The sequence below is a fragment of the Lasioglossum baleicum genome, chromosome 18, assembly GCF_051020765.1.
Source record: "Lasioglossum baleicum chromosome 18, iyLasBale1, whole genome shotgun sequence".
NCBI lineage: Eukaryota > Metazoa > Arthropoda > Insecta > Hymenoptera > Halictidae > Lasioglossum > Lasioglossum baleicum.
This window is the reverse complement of record NC_134946.1, coordinates 3,884,277-3,906,611: the sequence shown is the minus strand read 5'-3', so window position 1 is coordinate 3,906,611 and position 22,335 is coordinate 3,884,277. Positions and strand designations below refer to the sequence as shown.

The 22,335-nt window shown below is 37.4% G+C and overlaps 1 long non-coding RNA gene across 1 annotated transcript in view; it reads left to right on the top strand.

The window, feature by feature from the left end:
• Positions 1–22,335, top strand: part of LOC143218158 (uncharacterized) — a 35,271-nt gene continuing 12,936 nt past the window's right edge. Inside the window, exon 1 of the long non-coding RNA XR_013010990.1 lies at positions 1–64. This is a non-coding gene — a long non-coding RNA (uncharacterized LOC143218158). The remainder of the gene's footprint in view (positions 65–22,335) is intronic.

Genomic DNA, 22,335 nt, shown 5'->3' with positions numbered 1-22,335 from the left:
GCTGTTCACAAAGGTGGAGTATAATACGAGAAATTTCCCTCAAGACGAAGCAGAGATTATTCGAGTAAGGAATAAATAAAGGCTCCATGAATTATCCAAGAAATAGAAAACGATCATAGAAAACTATTGACAATACATCGACGATTAAAAATAAATGTAAGAATTAATATTTCACGGCGAAGGTCGGCGTTGATACACGTTTACAGATATTCATTATGCATTTACGAATTTTGAATAAATATTCTGAACTGTAAATATGAAAGGTTTTTCTAATTGGCCATTTTAATTCGTGAATATTTACTAAAATCACTTATTGTATTAAAAACACAATAATTACGAAATTACTCACCATTGACATAATCCTATAGATCAGTGGTTCTTAAACTTATGTAGTCCGGGGCCCCCCTCTTGAACAACATTATTTTTGCGGATCCCATCCCAACCCTAAGCATTTTACGTAGCTCTTGACACTTAATTTGAAACATGAAAATGTGAAAACATTTTGAACATGAAATTGATTTGAATGACCTTTTTTGTATTTTTTTTTTTCTTAGCAAAAATATCTGTTGATGTCAAAATTGTATAGCTGACCCCGGTAAAGGCTACGCGGACCCACAAACACTGTACATTTTAATGTTTCATGATTCGTAATTAGCGTCGTTTAACTTCCCAATGTATCATTACTTATTCCTTTTATTGTTCTTATTTATTTACGCAGCAGCGCGTAGCTTGTCCATTCTTTTAAATTTATTAAAGATTTTTAATATTTCACTTATCGATTGTTTAATTTTTGTTCCTGTTTCATGACGTGTTGAGCCGAATAAAATATTGCCTACGAAGACCGTTATCGAAACAAATGATGGCAGCGATCATGTTAAATATTCATCGGGTGCACGTGCACTTAACTGTCTCGATTTAACCCTGCGGAGGTCATGGTTCATCGGATAGATACATGCAAAATCTTTTTATAAGTATTTTTTAACAGGGCAAGAGTAATTGACAGATGTACTCAGTCATATGTTATTCAAGCATTTACATATTTGTGGAATACATTACAATAAATTATTGGGTTGTAACATAATTCGTTCGGTCGCAAACATAAATATGTTCTGATTTTAGCGATTTAATAAAAAATTCGTGATCAAATAACGAATTCGTCTCAAGTCAAAGCACGAAAAATTACTCGGCTATTAAATAAATAAAGAATCCGTGAATTAAGAATTAATATTTCACATTGAAGGTTAGGGTCCAATAACGGCATTATTTATGAAAATGGCGGATACAATATAGAAATGTATTGACAGTAAAAACTATAAGCCTCGGTTTTGCATGAGTAATAATATATATGGAACCGATTAGGGTATATAAATTAGTTATAGTGATAATATAAGATTGATACGATTCTCCTCTTATTAAATATCTGGAATTCTCCAAAGTATTCTAAACTTGATCAGTTAACAGTAGATATTACAGTTCTTAAAAATTGAAATATCTCTTAAATTAATCATTTTTTGACGTACATAGGTCTATACAGTTTTATAGAGAATGACGAGCTGCGTCGAATAGTGCATAGAAAAATATATGTTCCTATTTCAAAAAAATGGAAGTGACCTTCAAATCTCCAAAATCTTTTCACCTACAAGATAACTGTTACAGCCATACTGTATTATCCTTTATTCTGAACAACTTTGGGTAATAAAGTTTCTTCGCGTTTTCAAAAACAACAGTATATATATATATATATATATATAAATATATATAATAATATATAAAATATATATAAAATAATATAAAATAATATATAAAATAATATATAAAATAATATATAAAATATATATATATAAAAATCGTCTTCGAATATGAAAATCATCTTTGAATGAGAAAAAACAACATTGATAACCTTGTGAATTTGTGATACCGTTTCCATCGAATTGAAAATATTTGTTATGTCATCACTAGACTGCGGATTTTATGCATTTATGACAAAAATGGGTGAGTGTAATTTCGAAAAATAAAGAGATTACAAGAATGTAAGAGTATCAATAGATTTCCTACAGCTTAATAAAGCCACTACAGAGAGAAATAAATTCGTACTTGGTCCCAATGTCTATACAATTTTGATTTTGCATGAAGACCCGCAGTCTAGTCATCACAAATAAAGGAGATAGTGAGGTGGCTACGTTTAGGTGAACCACCCTGTATAGTGTTAAAGAGACTTTATGATCATGGTGTTTGAATCAATGCTTTGGATGATCCTCTCTAATTCCGGCGGTCGTTCAGAAATAACTGTCAGCCCACGGCCACGGCACGTGGGCTTTATGGTCGTTCCGCGGGACAAGTTCTTTCCGGTCACGAGTCATTCAGAAGAAATGAATGGACGCGAGGGCTTCCCTTTAGAATCGATTAATTCTCGTTCCCGGGGCGCGGCGGAAAGAAATTCGGGCAGGAACTCGCTGGCAACCGGAAGCTAAAGGGTGTGCTTGCGCAGCTTTAGGGGTGAGTAATGGAAAAAAAAAAGAAGAAGGGGACCACGGTTCCTACGTCGAAACAGTATCGAACTGCCCTAAAAAATCAAACTACACTGGCTCGCAAAAGTATTCGAACACTTGCCACTTTCAGGCCATGAATAATGCATGCCTCCTGCCCTTTGCATTCGGAGGTCCGGTTGCACGGGATTGCAAACTCGGCGACCGCTTTGCTTCGAGATCGATGAAAGTTTTCGACACGCTGGACGCACTATGAGTTATATTTAACACCGAAATGGTAAATCACGTTCGGTCACGGTTGATCATGTCAGCTGGATCACTGGACAAAATGGTGGAACACTGTTTACCCTCAAGGATGTTCTGTAGGTATATAAAAACGCAACAAATTTTTTGAAAATTTGACAAGATATAATTCTTACTAAATTAATGCAATTACCAAAGTTTGGGTTCGATTCACTGCACCGTTTGAGAATTATAGCAACTTAAAGTTTGCACATTTTAACACGCCTTCTTATGGAGAATTCATAAAATGCCACTTCAAACCCTATGTAAACGTTGAAAAACGCAACTAGAAACTCCAGTTTTTTTATATATATGTAGTAAAAATTATGCAATTAATTATGTTCAAAATTTATTAGGACTCACTAAACAGTTACAGAGCAAAAAAATTATAAACTGTTACGAAACGTCAAATTTATCGTGTTGTCTCTCACTAGCATGGAAACGCGACAAGTGTAGACCACTGAATATAGCTACAGAGGGTACAGTATTCGCAAAAGTTTAATGCAAAATATACTCATGAATGGCTTTCATTGCCATGTATTGATGGATTTCGAATTTCTTGTACTTTTGTCTCCCATTGTACCTCCAGAACATCCTTAATTGGTATAATACTTTGCACAAACAAAATGAAGGGTCTTCCATCGAGAGGTGTCATTTAACATTGTTTTATTTGTGAAGATTAGAGTTGTCACTCTTCGACACGTGGTTAGCAGAATTGTAAAACAGTAAAATATTGTAAAAAAGTTGTTAATTGTAATTTAAAATATCGCTTCTTAATGGAAAACCCTGTAGTGTACTGGACTCGTGGCAGGCCCCAAATAAAAGGGATAATAATTGAATTGAAATGAATTTTTTTGGGTATTTTGTTATTGTAAAATGCCTAATGGAAACGGTGAAAATTAAATTTTTATTGATAACTGGCATTGATAAATGATTATTAATTATCACTCGGTGACTTTTTCCAAAGATATTTTGAAAATAATTATTTCGGATCTCTGGTATTATGCTTCGTACAGACTAGAACATTCCGACGAACTGCGCCGCAAACCGCGCATTTCGACAAACATTTCGACGAACGTTTCGACGAATGGCGATCGGAACGGATTTGTGTTATTTCCAGATTTTCTTGCGAACAACTATGGGAGCTGCAGCGGTATATACTGCACAAAGAAATACAGAAAATGTTGGCACTTTATTTAGATGTAATGTTCAGGTCTCTACGAAGCATCAGATTCGAGATTAAATGACTTGAATATTTGGATATTTTATGACATTTCGACGAACATTTCGGCGAACATTTCGGCGAACATTTCGGCGAACATTTCGACGAACATTTCGACGAACGTTGCCACGAACGCCGCCACGAACTTCGCCGCGCGCATTTCGGCACGCATTCACGCGAACGGTCGATCCATCAGCTATGGGAACGCCGCCGCGCGCATTTTGGCGAACATTTCGACGAACATTTCGACGAACGGTGCCACGAACGGTGCCATGAACGCCGCCGCGCGCATGTTTGCGCGCACGAACCCGAACGGGCTGGCACTTACAAATCTGTTTGCAGGACAGATAGCATATCCTAAGTATTCATAATATAATTTATAAATGTCAAGAAATATACATAAATTTATAAACAAAGACATCGGTGATTTAAATTATATATTGTAGTAAATTAAATTAAATTATAATTTGTCTCAAATTATTAAAGATGCCCTTGCTATGAAAACATTGCATTTTTTCCCTGATATTTTACGCGAATTCTGAACATTTTCGGTAATCTTGCACACCCCTGCAGAAATCCCGAAAAAATTCACGGGAAACCCGAACACCACCGGAAATCCCGAATATTCTCTGAAAAAACTCAGGATTTTTGGGATCCCGTTCCGACATGATACGAGGCTTCCCATCTCGTTCCCGGCATCGGGATTCGGGAATTCCCGGGTTTTAGCGAGGTTGCCTCAAACTTTTTCTATAAGAACTCTATTTCTCTCGATATTGAATAAAATGTGTGTCTCTTGACAGTAACAGCATCATCGCGCAGCCCAATGACGTTCGTCGAAATGTTCGTTGAAATGTGCGGTTCGCAGCAAGGTTCAAGGCGCTGTTCGCGGCGCGGTTCGTCGAAATGTTCTAGTCTGTACGAAGCATTAGACGTTCACTTCTGAAACGTGATACTGTCGGGATATTTGGATGAGAAGTTTTCTCAGGACCACACAGTATGCATGATTCGCTAAGTAGTCGAGTGGAGTATCAAGGCGACCGCGTTAATCCGGGCGACACTGTTTTATTGAGATTTAAACAGGCCCGACGTCTTCAAATAGCTCCGGAAGACGGAAAGTTCGCTGGGAGAGTTTTCATTCATCCTCTCGTCTCCGGTGGATCATCGTCGAACTGTTCCCAGTCTTCCGTTTACGAAAGAGCTCTCCCGCCGTTCACGGTTGCGAAAGTTTCGCCGTTTCGTATTCGCTCGGCTCGGTGCATCCCGGCTGAGTTTTCTTCGCGTTAACATCCACCCACGCGGCTTCGGCGACCTCTTCTGGAAGCGTTCAACCAACCCGGGGCCGCTTGTTTCAGGAAAGATAAGTCAGTGGAAAGGTATCGGGCCACGAGGACTCGGAGGATCGAGGACACCCAGTTATAACGGGTGAACCATCCACTATTCGGATGTCAAACTAATCAACAACGCTAGTCGCAAAACTTGGAAAAATTGACGATGTCACGCAAGCAATTCCAGAGCTGAGAAAAATTTTGGGGAAACACAATTCAATCACTATTTCAAATAATCGTTTCCACAAATAAAATATTTTTGTTCCGATGATCTAAAACATGCAATAAAATATTTTGATTTTGATAATCTGAAGCACAGAACAAAATATTCTTATTTCGATCATGTAAAACATATAATAAAATATTTGAACTTTGTCTTAAATAGTATTTTAAATATTTCTTGACGAGGAATTATTTATTCCACATTTTTTTTAGCCATTTTCTCATGTAGAATTACCCCGAGTTAGGTTGTTCTCGAAGAACTGAATATGCAGTTTTTATGGTAGTAGATAGACGATCACTTGTACAGGGTGTTACAAAATTATATGTCGTGGACACCATAGCGCGATTCTACACCCCCGATTTAGTTGAAAATGATGTAAGAAACCCCCCGCATAATTGACCTTGAACGTGAAAAACAAGGTAATGAAATCAACAATTTTTTTAAGGATTAAGATTTTTTAAATTTTTATACCAAAATTTTCTTTTAAAATCTACAATCTTAAACCTTAAAAGGAAATTTTGGTACAAAAATTTAAAAAATCTTAATCCTTAAAAAAAATGTTGGTTTTTTAACCTTGTTTTTCACGTTCGAGGTCAATTTTGAGGGGTGTTTCTTACGTCATTTTCGACTAAATCGGGGATGTAGAATCGCGCTATGGTGACTACGACATATAATTTTGTGACACCCTATACAGGGTGTATGAAAATTATATGCCACGACCACCATAGCGTGATTCTACACTTCATGATCGGTGAAGATCTGTTAAAAAAAGTTGCCGCAAAATTGTCCTTGACCTTGAATTTCAGGGTCAAATTTTTTTATTATTGCATTGTATTCTACGCATCACGGGGATATGCAAAGTGTCAAAGGGGGAACCATGGGTCAAAACTCAACCGTTCTGCTAGAAATTGATGCACAAGTTTTGTCGGCTGTAAGATGAATTTTATTCATAGAAGGCTAGTTGTTGACATAAAAACGGTCATGACGAGAATGAAAACACACCGCTACAGCGTTAAAGACCACATGCATACAGTTCGAGTGACCCCCACTATCGTGAATTTGATTGCTTTGCTTTGATTGATATTTAATATAAAAAATTTGGCCTTGAGATTCAAGGTCAAGGACAATTTTGCGGAAACTTTTTTTAACAGATCTTCACCGATCATGAGGTGAATTTTCATATAAAATTTTAAATTTAATATCAATTTTCATACACCCTGTACATCTGCTGCAACATAAAACACATATGTACAGTTTTTCTAAACACTTTTTTGATAGTGTTGCACTAAGAATCTGCTGTATTTTTATTTATTTCGCTCAAGGTCGTTGAATTCGTCCGAATCTCAACCACTGAGTGGAGAGAATAAAAACACATGGTCTTTTTTAGAACTTTCCCATACAATTTTGCCAACAAATAATGGTGGACGTACACTTTCTTAGATCCTAAAGAATAGCAATATTTAATTCCATATTTCAACGTGATCATATATTTCTGTGAAATTTTTCATCTATTACCAACAATAACTGGGGTACTGAAGCCGTTCGAGTTAGGTAGGACACCGTTTAAAATGAGGAACATAATAGTAACAGTTACATTAACTGGTGCACCCTGTATAGTCCGCACGAAACGGGTTAAACGCGGTTTATTCAGGACGAGGAGCCGGTTCCTCGGTGACTTCCACCGCCTTTTATGCTCCCGAATGCAGATGAGAAAAGTTTTATTAACTTACGGAACGGGTTAATTGAAAATTATTAAATATTCAGAAGCGCGCGGAGCAACCGGCGCGGCGAGCAAACGTTATATGAAAAACACGACGCGCTGTTTGCCGAAGGATAAATCGATCGACCGCCCTTGCCACAATTATGTGCGATGTATGTGGTTGGACATTTCCCATTTCGAATGGCAGTAGCAAAAATAGACCCTGAACAGAAGAGCAACCTTTTTGCCATATAGTCGGACACAAAAGTTCTTCACTTAACAAATTAAAAATGCAAGTGGATCACCTATTACCGGAGCTAACAAAGAGACGTGGATCAAGAAGGCACAGCAATATCTCGATATACAGTCACAGTGTATTTCAACTAACGTTTAGTAACAGAGGGTGAGAATTTTGACAACAATTCCATTTCCAAGAACCACAAACTAAAATATAATTCGATTTTCTTCACTAATGGAAAAGCGAAGTAAAATGAAATTGTCAATTATTTCATATGTTTATAAAATTCATAAAAGTCTGCATGCCCTCCGTGAAAAATGTTGAGTGAGTATTAAACATTATCGAAACGTTGGGACAATTCGATTTCCATCAATAATGGAAATGAGAAAAAGAATAAAGCCGCGGTGCGTTCCAATTATTTTATACGTTTCTAAAATTCATAAAAATCTATTTTTTTTTTTTTAATATTGAGGAAGTATTAAATACATAATATCAAAAAATTCGGACAGTTTCCGTGATCTCGATGGAAATGAGAAATAAAATTCTAAATAGGGACAAAAAGTATTTCAAAAATTCCGGCAATAAATAAGGCAAAAAATTTCCTTGAATAGCCGCTCGAGCAGAAGTTTATTTCAAAGGTTTATTTCAAGTCCGATGCAGAATCGAATCGATTAAAAGTACAAACTTCTGTGAACATCGCATCGCTGTCGCGAAAAGAGATTTATGTGTTTCGTAAATCTATAATAACGTTCTATTTGCAGCGGCTAGTTTGCGAATCGCGTTGGAGTGCGAACTAGTTTAATCATTACAGAATCACCTAGTGCAAATATTATGACGTGCATGCCATGATTCATTATTATCAGTGGTAAGTGTAATTTCTAGTACCTGTTGATGAATTTTTCTGATTCTGTCAGCGTCTGTGTAAACGCCAAGAGATAAAGCTAGTTTACAATGTGTAAACAGTATGCACGACAATACATATACAAATTGTTTAATGCAAAAGTGGTGTAAGAAAAAATACATTTCTATAGACTAGTTCTTTGAACGGGGTGATACCGGAGATAATGTGCAGGTAATTTTTTCCTTTGCGACAATGTTCTCCGAGCGGAGTTGGGGATTAATCAATTAAAATTTTAACCAAGATTAATTGATTAAATGTGTACGATTGAAAAAGACAATCATTGAAAAATGGACAATTGATTCAATCGATTGATGAAGTTAATCGTCAATCGTTGATTAAAAAAAGAAACCATCGAAAAATCGGAGACTGATATAATCAATTGTTGAAGTTAATCGCCACACGGTCTATCCATATAATTGTAATAAGTTGGGAGAGAGAGAGAGAGACAGAGAGCGGAGATGGAGAATTGACAGAAATATATCTCAACAAAAACTCAGTTTACATTTTTTTCGGTATGCATACACTTTTGGTTCCGTATTTCATTTCAGAAATGTTAGCAGTTAATCATTAATCGATTATCCGATTTACGATTACAATTTAGAAGAATGTAATCGTTAACCGCAATTAACGGCTAAAGTAGGAGTTTAAATAGGAGTTTAATAAATTACAATATACAGGGTGCGCCATTTGTAGGTACCATATGTTAAATGCTTATAAAATAGTGAAAACGTAATTAAATCGAGTTCGGTTTGCGATATTTATTTACTTTGGTTTATACCAATACAAAAAATTCATTTTTTAAATACAACGTCGGGCAAGTAATCACCTTTATGAACGACGCAAAGAAATGCTCGTTTTTGGGCATTTCCCATAACTTTTTGCAACGTTTCGGGCATTATTTCCGTTATTTCCTTACGGATTGCATCTTTCAGCTCCTGGAGGGACCGCGGCGCGCCAACATAAACTTTTGACTTTAAATATCCCCACAGAAAAAAGTCTGGAGCAGTCTGGAGGCGTCAAATCCGGCGAACGTGGAGGCCAATTGTAATCGCCATTTTTCGAGATTAAGCGATTCGGGAACAATCTTCTGAGGAGAGTCATTGTGCTGGTGTTAAGTTATTCATGGTGAATAATGGTATGAAATGAGCTGTCAAATACGCTAGAATATTCTCCGGAATGTTTACGAATAGCAATTGTTTTAGCGTTTAACATATGGTACCTACAGACGGCGCACCCTGTATGTATAACACTGAATTACGATGTAATTATAATTTCTGTAGTAATTCAATTGTAATTCTGCACAACTCTGGGTATGGGTAGGGAGATAGTCCCGTTCCCCCAATTTCCATCTAAGGGGGAGCCGAGCCCCACACTACCCCCTGAACTTCATCTTTGGGGGGTTGTGCATAACAGCATTTCCCCACCGCCCTGAAACAAAAAAAAGAGGATTGCAAGGATGCGAGATTCGCGTTCTCATTTCTCGTTAATACAAAAATGGGATTTGTCAGTAGACAAAAACGCTAGATAGAAGATCGATCTGGGGTGCTATCGTCCTTAAAAGTCCCATTTTTTTCATTTACGAGGCGTAATTTGCATTATTCGACAGCATGTAGCTATGAAAATACACAAATAATGCAAATTGCGCCTCGTAAACGAAAAAGTAGGACTTTTAAGGGCGATAGCGCCCTAGATCGATCTTTTATCTAGCGTTTTTGACTACTGAAAACCCCCGTTTTTGTATTACCAAGAGATGAGAACACGGATCCCGCACCCTTGCAATCCTGAAACAAGGAGTCTACTCCCTCAAAACACGATCCGACCGTCGTTGTTATAAATCTCCATATTTACCAGTCACGATTGCCGTTTACGTCACACTTTAACAGAAGCGGTTAACAAAGCTGGTTATTACAGCGGCCAAGGGATTATCCCCTCGGGTCTTAACCAATTTACCCGGCAGCAGTAACGTAACCAGATGTACTAGTTAACCAAAGTAAAATTGCGTGTGGGGAGAGCGAATTTGCTGCACGTTAACTCCGTTGTCCGGTGGCCGTTGTATTTATGGCGGCGGTGTTAGCTGCTTCTGAAATTGTCCCTTCTACAATATGGACACACGCGAGCAACATGTGGTCCATGCTCCGTTTGCTGGATATTAGTTTATTACAATGGTGGACGTTGGACGTTTAACAGACGACCACATAACCGTGTGCAAAATGCTTCGGACATTTTCTTTACGGAATGCTCACTTTTTTTAAAAAACGTATTTTCCGTAAATAAAACACTTCGCAAGAGTCGGGTCAAAATTGACCCGGGGAGGGTTGAACAAATAAATTTATTTAAAAATGAATAAAATAGAATCGAATAGGTGCTAACAGTTTGGAGGCTAACGTCCTACGGTTTCTTTAAAAAAAACTGCCAAAAATGGACTCATATGGAACACATTACGTGAGTTGGTCCCCTAAACTCCTGATGGTCCGGTGCATCGGAGCACGCAGACCGCACAAGTAAGTAAGTAGTTCGTTGTGAAATGCTAAATACCGCCGACGACCCGCGTGTCTATTTATAGAGCCGGTCGGGTCGATATTTGTCCGCTATAGAGTGGAGCGAGTGACCTAGGCGGAAAAGGAAGAAGAAGAGGAGGAGAAAGAGAAAGCCCGAGGAAGTGATCGAGGAGAGCGTGGATCAGGATCAGCTGGAGAGAAAGAAGGAGGGACAGAAGAAGCGCACATGTTCTTCGACGGTTTTTGAGCACAGGTGTCTGTTCCAATTTTACCTCCAAATCTAGTGGAATCGAGTCGGCTTCTGAGATCTTCCAACAGTTGCCAGATCCCTACGACTTTCATCTTGGAGCCAGCACATGCTTGGCCCATCTTTTCGGGTTACTGGCCCGTGCGTTCCCATGAACATGAATAACGATTCTGCAGCTCTAATTCGAAGCCAGGTGCGAGAACTTTGGAGGACAATGACATGTGCCAAACATCCAGTTAACACCAAACCTACCGAGCACTATCGGTAAATGTTATCTTGTAAAAGTGAGGACACTAAATTTACTGTCCGTAATTTTTAATATACAGTTTTCTTTCGATATAAGACAAGAATGTTCGTTTCGAAATAAGAAGATCGCTCTACTCCTCGATATTAGGAGTGACGTTACCCACACAGTGGAGATAATATGAAATAGTTGATGGTGGGGGAACCGGTACACTGGTAGTGGGGGAACAAGTTTCCCGAGCCTGCTCTAGATGACGATCCAATAGAAAACAGGGGACCCACAACCTAACAAGGAAAGGACCCCTAATGTATATGGATCCCTAATGATGTCTACAAAATATTAGGTGTAGTTACTCAATAGTTTTAAAGATATAAATAATTGAACTTCGAAAACTTGAGCAAATCATGGTATATCAGCAAGGTATGAAAGTTTAATTGTTTATATCTTTAAAACTATTGAGTAACTACACCCCTGTGCGATGGGGTTTTAGTGAGTATGCCTTCGCCTCTTGTTTTTATCAGGCGAGGTGAGCCCCACACTACCCCCTCCAGCGACCGTCACCTGAAGGGGGGGGGGGGGTGTGCGTAAAATGCATTTCCTCACCGCCCTTAAACAAAAAAAAAGGGGACCCACAACTTCTCAGCCCACTGAAGAACGATGTCAAGAATAGTCGGAAGCCGGTCCCCAGTCATCGTCTTATAGCGAAAGAAAACTGTAAATGGATGCTCGGACAAGAAAATTTATTCCATCATTTTCCATAAATGAATTTTTCGAGAAAAACCCAATTTTCCATTCAACGGTATATTCCCATTGCCGGAAGAGATTCTATGCTAACTTTCGCTAAAATTGAAAAACTGACTAGGAAGACTGTTTCAATTGAATTGGCGCGAATAGTGGCAGATAAATGCGCGTGAAAATTCCGCAGGATTGAAGTTACGCCCGGACAAAGTTTACCAAAGGAAAATATAGTGCGGGGAGCACTGGCTAGGAGTTCACCCTCGCGAAATTGCAGATCCTCTTGCGAGACAAGGCAACGGTTCCCTCTTTTTCTCAATGTTTTGTCAAAGGATATGTGGAATCATTTATAAAGGTATATCGACTGCAGCATACACACGCACACATACACAGTGTCGAATATAATTCACGAGGACTTTCAGGATTTGATTTTCTTGCCGGCCTGTGTTACTCCCGTTTCTGTGCAAGATTCATTCTTTGTTATGTAGCAGTCAATAAAAATTTGAACTATACCAACATTAAGTTTAAAACGCAGAAGATAAGACGACTGTCGCGACATTTTTGAGAGAGATTATTTTTTAAACTTTTAGGATAATTTATCTCACAGTGGTAATATTTTTGTTGAAAAATATGTGGTAGAGATATTAGATGATTGCATAAGTTCGTGCCCGCTTTGAAAATAAAATTTAATGGTTAAATTTTAAAGAATACAACTTTATTAATCAATTATAATAGATATAGTCACCATTCTTTTCTAATTGTAGAAAATTTAACCACTTTTTTAATTTTAATTTAACCAATCTCTAACCAAATCTTTAAATCTAACCATTCAATTTTATTTTCAAATCGGGCACGAACTTATGCAATCATCTGATAGATAGATAGATTCCATTTCATCTATCGGTAGACATTTGGTAATGTTGATCACTTAAAATTTATTTATACATGAAAAATGATCGCTCGATGTTGGACTATGTTTTAATTTTAAGATCTTCAATTTCTATTTGTTACCGAACAGTTTCACAAAATTTGAATGATTTGTGATATTGCTTCATATTTGGAATTTTTATGCAGAGCTGAATTCCATTTTGAAATAACTCTTCTCTCAATACTTTAAAAATTTTCACTCACAAACCCAGATATCCATTGATCCGTATAATCTACTTGCAAATGATATGCTTTATTGTGTGACATCCACAATTAAAAGATGACTGATAAATTAATTTTATATATTGTACAAATATCAAGAACTGATTAGCGAACAACAGAATTCCTTTCACTCAAAGGTTTCACAAACGTGAACGAGGATATCGCGGGGTAAAAATGTTCGAAACATTTGCATACATGCTCTAAAAATAGCCGTTTAAATTGCATGCTCAAAATGAAAGGAGAGACGTTCGGAAAAATATTCCGGCCGCCGGTTTGACCGACTTCGGGGGGTAGTTATTTGCGCCGAGGAATTTCGTAATTTCCATGTTGGGCTAAACGAGGAAATTGGATTATACGCGCAAAAGGATCAGCTCGCGTGAGCATCGAGTGTTTCGCGTTTCGCAACTCTAATGGTGGCTACCCTTGCGTGCGGCTTGCAGGACACGTGATTTTTTCGTTGGTTTTCACGCAGCCCCCGTTCGGTCTCTTCCACAACTTATACCGGGTGTCGCAAAAACGTTGTAAATCTCTGAGAGGGCTGATTCCCGAGTCTATTCGAATTAACTTTTTTATTATCGAAATAATTTTTCAATAGGTACCTACTCTTATTGGGAGCTGAAAAGGAGTGCAGGTACTCTCCGTCTGCCAGTACCGGCGATTAGTCACGTGACGCATGCGAGACGAAACGTGGTGGAAGCGTGGGGAGACAAGTCTTAATCTGACGACTATGGTAGGCAGGGATTCTAACCCGACGCCTAACCCTAACCCAAACCCGGTTAACCAAGGAAGGTTACTGTAACCTCCTGTAACCCATACTATCCTCGAGGGAACGGTTCTCAAATCTTAGAGAGAGCAGGTTAACCCGCTCGGAGCGGGTTACTCACTATTAAATAGAGATTCACGGAATATAACCCGAATCGTAAAGTATTTATAGCTAACGTATTATAAATAAACAGGTTCAGGTAATAATCATATTGAAAAGAGCTTTTTAAATTAGATTATTAGATAATAACAATAATTTTCAAAATTAAAGATCGAATTCGTTTGTCCAATGTATTATGATGTCATCTATAATGTCACTATTTAAACGTGAACACACAATAAAAACAATCTGAATAAATATAAATGTTTTCAACACAACGTGTGAACACAACGTGTGAAATAAGAATGGGATGGATGGGCAACCCATAACAATAAAAAATCGAAAAACAGTTGATAAATCTTTTCTTCGTTTCGTTTTCCGTTCCGCGTCAAACAATTTCCAATCGACGCTCCAACGACGATACCATAATACCAGGCATTCTTGGCTCATTATTGCCTTATTATATATGTATACATATACGTTCCTTCCGAAACACACAACATTCATACTCTTCATAATTACCTAAAATACAAATTTCTTTTACCAAATTTCTTTATCAATAATAAGTTGTCCTCATATTATTTAAAATCGATTTGTAGATAAATTCAACTGATTGGCACCAAAGCATAATTATAAATAAGAAAAGAAGTTCAAACTTTGCGTACTTAAAACCCGCTCTTAGTATGGGTTACAGTGTTTCATGGGTTACCAAAAACCGAAACCGATTCGGGTTACGGTTTCCAACCGTAACCCGCTCTTACCCAGTTAACCGGGTTACAGTTGGCCATCTAGTAACCGGTTACCGAAGCTACGCGGGTTACGGCGGGTTATTGAGAACCGAATCCGATTCGGGTTAGGTTTTTGATCCCTGATGGTAGGTGCTCCAACCAGTGTCGCCAGATGGGGGGAGTCGCGGTGAAATGATGTACCCCCTCTCTGATGACCAGAGTAATATGTGACACGTTGCGCGTGCGCGACGGGGATTTAGTGGGGCGAATGGAAGACACGTTGCGCGTGCGCGATGGGGACGCAACAATGACATGACATTTCGCAGGTTTTAGGTTATTGCCGCGTAAAATTCACCCATTTACTTATTTCACATACTATGTGATTATTGATCCCTTTATGTCTATGTTGTGAGTTGTATTTCTTTAAAATGTAACGTTACAAATAAAACATAATTTGTCAATTTATCGTGTAGAAGAAAAATGAGTGAATTTATTATCCCAGTCTCTTTCATGCAACTATTTTTGAGGAGCGTATGAGGGTTAACAGTGTTAAAATATATTATGATTTATTGATTTTACTGGAATGTAACTCAGTACTACATACATACAGACTTCAAGATTTTTTCAATTGTACATATAGTAAGCATTCATCCTTCGCTTCACGACTGAAACTCCCACATGTTACAATTAATTTTATTTATAATAAAGAATGTTTACAGTCTCTATTTAGAACGACCCACATGATTCATTTTATTATGTAGGTACATGTACATAATAGGTACGATACGATCAGATACGATACGATACCAATAACCTAAAAACTGCGAAATGTCAGTCGTTGTTGCGTCTCCATCGCGCACGCGCAACGTGTCACATATTACTCTGGTCATCAGAGAGGGGGGGTACCTTGTATTCCCCTCGAGTGACGGTTCGGTCACTTTCTGGCGACACTGGCTCCAACTGACGTCTGTCAACTTGAATATGGTCAGTACATATGGAAAATGACATCAAATAATAAATAAATATTTTCGCGGAATTTGAACTGCTTTTCTTTATCTAATGAATTTTCCGGGTTTACCTCGATCACCCCGTACACGGATCGTGCGGCTTTCAATCTTGCGCTCGCCTTGTGTCAAGGGTGGTTTTCGATGCTTTACACGTGGCTGTTACTGGGTTACACGGTGAAATTAGCCGTCGTTCACACGCTTTCACCTAAATATTACGTCATTACACGCACAACGTCCGGTTTTACAGCACTCTGACAGTGCTCAGAAAAAGGAGGAAATACCAACATTTTCCGAGAATATTCCCTAAATGTTACATTGAGTAAATCATTCTTTTCTTTGCGATATTAAGTAGCTATTTGAAATCTCATCATACATAATTATACTCAATCAAATTAATCACGGCAGTTTTCTTTGATTGATATTTAATATAAAAAATTTGGCCTTGAGATTCAAGGTCAAGGACAATTTTGCGGAAACTTTTTTTAACAGATCTTCACCGATCATGAGGTGAATTTTCATATAAAATTTTAAATTTAATATCAATTTTCATACACCCTGTACATTTGCTGCAACATAAAACACATATGTACAGTTTTTCTAAACACTTTTTTGATAGTGTTGCACTAAGAATCTGCTGTATTTTTATTTATTTCGCTCAAGGTCGTTGAATTCGTCCGAATCTCAACCACTGAGTGGAGATAATACTCTGACAGTGCTCAGAAAAAGGAGGAAATACGAACATTTTCCGAGAATATTCCCTAAATGTTACATTGAGTAAATCATTCTTTTCTTTGCGACATTAAGTAGCTATTTGAAATCTCATCATACGTAATTATACTCAATCAAATTAATCACGGCAGTTTTCGAAGACGTATGAATTTGCAGAATTTTTTGGAAGATGCTCCGCGAAAATAGAGGCTTCAAGCTTTCAAATTAGTCTAGACTTTATGATTGTCCTGTTTTGTTTTTTACGAAATGATCACAATTTAATTGTCAAAAATTTTTCGGGAATCTGATATCTAGTTTAAATACTTTTTGGATCCACGGTATGTCGGTGTGCGTTAGTATCGCTCGTTCTGAAGTGTTTACGTGGGAAGGAGAGGAATCCGACGGCGACGGAAGGAGGTGACAACGCGAAAGAGACACGTTCATATAGAATTAACTTCTTTTCTTCCCGACCAGCAAAGATGTACTTCACTTCGGAGACAATGGGAGCTCGTGCTCGGCGAGGTCAGCTCCTTACCAGAAGATGAAGTAGCTTCGAAAGAGTACCCTTCACGACGGTGGAGTATACAAACAGCTCGCTAATGGGCGCCTCTGCGCATCCTACTTCAGAGGACCTAGCTAGCTCGCTTTCTCTTCTGGCCAGAACGATCGAGTTTCAAATTCCTTTTATAACCGAAGAAAACAGGAATCCCCCTCGAAAATACAAAAAGACGCCATTCTCTTTTCAAGCGGTAATGGAATCAGCATGTACGTAGAAAGTTCCCGAAAAAATTTTCAAGGAAATTTGACGAAAACAGAAATTTAGGAGAAATCGAAATTAAATTAGAAACATTAAATATTTCGGAATTGAGCGGAAAAAGTTACCGTCTCTGTGCCAGTACCGGGACTAGTCACGTGACATTGTGACACATGCACGACAGAGATGAAAATAAATAACGGTCTGCGAAAGTAGAGACTTCGAGCTTTAAAATGAGTCGAAATTTATCATAGTGCTTTTTTCTTTTTTAACGAAATTAGTAGTGCTGAAAAATACGTTTTTGATTGAATGCTATAACCCTTATAGCAGTTTCCCATCTCCGTGGCCTTCGTTTATAGAAAAATCTTAATACATTAGTTCCGTAATGAAACCCTTGACAATTCTGTGATCTAACGCGAGGCAACCCGGCACCCCATTACCTAAATTAGTTTTCCTGCCACCACGACAACGAGTTCGTATTTATTTCATAGTGAAAGCTGGAAATCACGACGCGAAACTGCTTCCCCTGATAGAATTTTCTCCCGAGTATGACTGAATCGTGGATTACGAGCATAAATGTATTTTCAACCTAAATATTGCTGTAGTGCTCCTTTAAGTTTCATTTGACACGTTGCGTATGAATGCTGCTTTATGAAACGTAATTACAAATTCTATTTTGTATTAATGCGAGATATTAATAAGTCAATTAGAAATGTGTACCATGAATTCTTACACGACAGTTTTCAAAATAAATTTCATCACGATTAGACTAAGGATCTTCATAAATTTTTGGCATACACAAATTTCTAAAATACGCTTCCGTAACTGCCACATTGGTATAATGTTAAAAATTTCAGTTTTATAAAAATTTGCAGAGGAATTCGCAATCTAATCACAAGTAATTAATTGCCCTCGTTTTATTTCTTATAAAATTAGGAATGCAGACGATAATATTCCCGAAGATCTTCGGTCCAATTAATTTCAACACGATAACGCTAAACAAGATAAACATGTTGATAAACGTATACGCGGTATTAGGAGGATGATTAATTATGTGGAAACGACTTCATCAGGGCAATCTATGCTCCTTCTTTTATGACGACATACAGACGAGGAGCATGATTGCGCATGATTCGTTTATCCTGTGCAGTCGGCAGCTTAGGGAAATTGAAATGAGCAACAGATTATAAAATTGAGAACGCGAAAGTTTGCATGCACCCTTCACGGCACGCGGTGCAATTAGGATCACCATCGAAGCGTGAGCGTCGTTCAGAAAACGTCGTACGGTTTCCTATCTTCGTTTGAGGCGCTTCTGCGGCCATTTTTTATCTTGTTTATTGATGCAAGCATTAACGACGAGCTCGTTAACAATCATAATATAGTACGAGATGAATCTACTACCCTTTGCAGGAAATATTCAATCCAAACCGTGGATATGATCGTTAGAATTATTTATATTAATCCGGCAATCCTGGGAGTCCTCTTGTGACGTCAGACAATTTTTCTGTGCACTGCTTTTTGCTAATCTATTGCAAGATAATTACAAATGTTTCTTTAGCATCTTTTCAGTGAGAGAGAGAAAGAGAGAGAGAGAACGTTTGAATTTTCCATCCCTAAATTATACAGGGTGTTCCACGTAACACTTTTCACGATTTTTCAATTAACTGCTTGCGATAATCTAACAAAAAAATATTTTAAACAAAAGTCGATCAGTTTTCGATTGGCTATACATTGCAATGAAAAATAACTATCTCCACGGAGGAGTTATAAGATTGAAACTTGGTAGAAAATGTTTTAAAATAGACTTCCAGGCAAATTTGTTCCCCTACATTTAGATAGATTCTTTTCACCATTCTAATCTGCCTAAGACGTTTTTAAATGGCTTTCTAAAGTGTCTGTAAACTGAATACTGCTGTTTGAAATGAAAACTGTAGAACCGTTCCCGCTTGTCGAGAGACCTGTCACCAACATTGAATCTACATTTCCCTAATCCCTATTCATGCTTGCCCTAATAAAGAAAAGTCTTCCTTCCTTGTCTATGTGCTTTAATCTTGAATCTGGAGTCACTTTTACTTCTAGAATGTGCAATAATTAGAAAATACGTGTGTCAACCACTTGTCGACATATCGAATGTTTTTTGTAACAATCATAATCTATAACAATCATTTTTAATAACAAACGTTCTCGTTAAATAAAGGAGGTATTTTTCGCGATCGCACTATTTTGAAAGAATGGTAATTATTTTTCTCGGCGCACAGGTTCGATCAATTTCTACACTAAATGAATATAGCTTGAGGGGCATGAAACGTTATAGTCCCGAACGTTATAGTTCAAACCCGAATCGGAAGCGTTATTTGGTTCGAACTCGGACTATAACGTTTCATGCCCCTCAAGCTATATTCATTTAGTGTAGAAATTGATCGAACCTGTGCGCCGAGAAAAATAATTACCGTTCTCGTTAAAGTACAGTGGGTTCAAAGGATATTTGGACATGAATTTTCCGATACTCGAGAAACTGGCAGAATATTGAACCTATTATAATTTCGCCAAAAACAATCGTACAGCAATAATTTGGACTCACTTTAAAGCTTGAAGATTTTACTTCTGCACACCATTATTTATTTTCCCCCAAGATATTTTTGCATGATATAGCAGACGAGAAACTGAAGACTCATTTTTCCTAAAAATATTAATTGAAACCTGTCTTAAAAATAAGAAGATTAGAAAATATTTTATAAAGTTTATTTTATGTGTTGATTATAATTACAGATGGTAATAATGTCAACATGAATCATCATCATAACCATTTCTCAAACTATCTCAACATTAGAATCTACTGATTAGTTGGCGAACTTATAGTACACACTATATATAAATCAATTTTCATCAAATCTACCTATAGACGCTTTAATTTGCATAGACGTCCGCAGTCTACTAATCCTAGAACGATTAAGGTACGATGATAGTGCGGGTGGGGGGAGGGCGGATCCAGCGGATGGAAAATGTCGATAAAGCATTATTTAAAAAAGGTTCATAAAATCAACTAAAGCCCCGTATGTTTTCAAGATTACTCCTAGCCTACCAACTTTAGTTTAACGAATATATCATTAAAAATGTAGAGAGTGAAGTCTTTGCGAGTTTTTCGAAAGGAAAAACGAAGAAAAGGGTTCATCAAGTGGAGTGAAAGAAAAAGGATAAGAGTAGGTCGCGGCATGCTTTGAAATCAAACGTGACACTTGGACGAGGCGTGGCTCAAGTAAATTTAACATGAACCTTCGCATTTTACGTTTTCGCGCCAGATTTTTTTAGCGAAACGCGTGTCCTCGGAAAGTTTGTCCTCTGCGTATGTTTTACCGACGATATACCATGTGTGTTACCGTGCAGCGTTATTCATAATTACGCTGTACAGGGTGACCTTGACTTTCAAGGCCATAAGGTCAAAAATTTTTTTATGCATCATATTCTACTTGCCACGAGGACAAAAAGTGCAAAAGGTATCCTGGGTCGAAACGCGATTATTCTCTTAAAAAATTATATGAAATAACATACAGTTAGGAGCAAAACTGATTACACACACACTTTAAATCAGAATAACTTTTTTATGAATGGACCAAACGACTTCAATTTCTCTGTAAGGCTACATGAATTAGTTTAGTAAATGACGTCTGAAAAATATGTTGAAAAAATGCATTTGGTCGGTATTCTGAAAAACAACAGTAAAAATTGATTTTCACGATTTTTTTAGCCGGGCCAATAACGAAAATTTAAAAGATGTGTTTGCTCAACTTGTATAAACCATATACGCTACGAAAATTTCATTGAAATTGGTTAATTGGTTTACGAGTTATAAACGATCGAAAGTGGCAAAAATTGCAATTTTTGAAGATTTTTGGCCTTTCTACCACTTTTGATCGTTTATAACTCGTAAACCAATTAACCAATTTCAATGAAATTTTCAGGATGTATACACATCATTCATACGAGTTGATCAAACACATCTTTTAAATGTTCAAGTTATCGGCCCAGCTAAAAAAGTTGTAAAAAATCAATTTTTACTATTGTTTTTCACAATTCCGACCTGATGCATTTTTTAAAACATATTTTTTATACGTCATTTACTAAACTTAATTCATCTTAGCCTTGCAGAGACATTGAAGTCGTTTGGTCCATTCATAAAAAAGTTATTCCGGTTTGAAGTGTGTGTAATCAGTTTTGCTCCTATAACTGTATGTATTAATATATAAAAATATATATAAAATAAACATAAAAATATATATAATCGTGTAGGTAAAAGTTTTTCAAGTACACTAATTAAATTTTAATGAGGCTGTTATATTTATGATACGCAGGTTTATTTAGTCTCGGACCAGTTCAAAGCAATATGAAATCTTTCAGTGATTGTGCGAAGCACAATGCAACAGGAATTGCAATGGCACCAGCACAGGGAGACACAGTTTACTCGAATACGTAGGTTTACCTGCGCACATGCTATGAGCAACGGGTTTGCTAACACCACATGATTAATAATGCGCTAGGCAGGTTCGAGTTAACGTTAACTCTCGGGAGTCAGAGTGGCATGAAAGCACAGTGGACAGAAATTCTTCTGACAATGAGAGCAACTCGGATCCAGGGAATTTAACAATAAACGTACAGTGTGTCTGCCATAACTAGAACTAAACGTATTACGTCTTTCTCTAGCAAACATTCGCATTATTCAACATTGAAATTACAGAATGTATCATTCATCGGTATCACCTAACGGAAATTGTTTGACGTGTCTCGTGACATTGTACACGTGCACGTAATAAATTGTTTATAAATATCACCAGCAACATCTCATTTAATTTGTACACCAGCAGACTTTTCTATTTCGAATATTTCTAATTATTCATACTCGCGACTGTGGCTTGTTTGTGCGCTCTCGCGTTTCCGAGTTACTTCCGAAGGGAGAAGTTCTACTATCGTCACGTTGCTCCAACTGAATGTTATTTGATAAAGATATCAGCAGCCAACTTTGTTGGTAATAA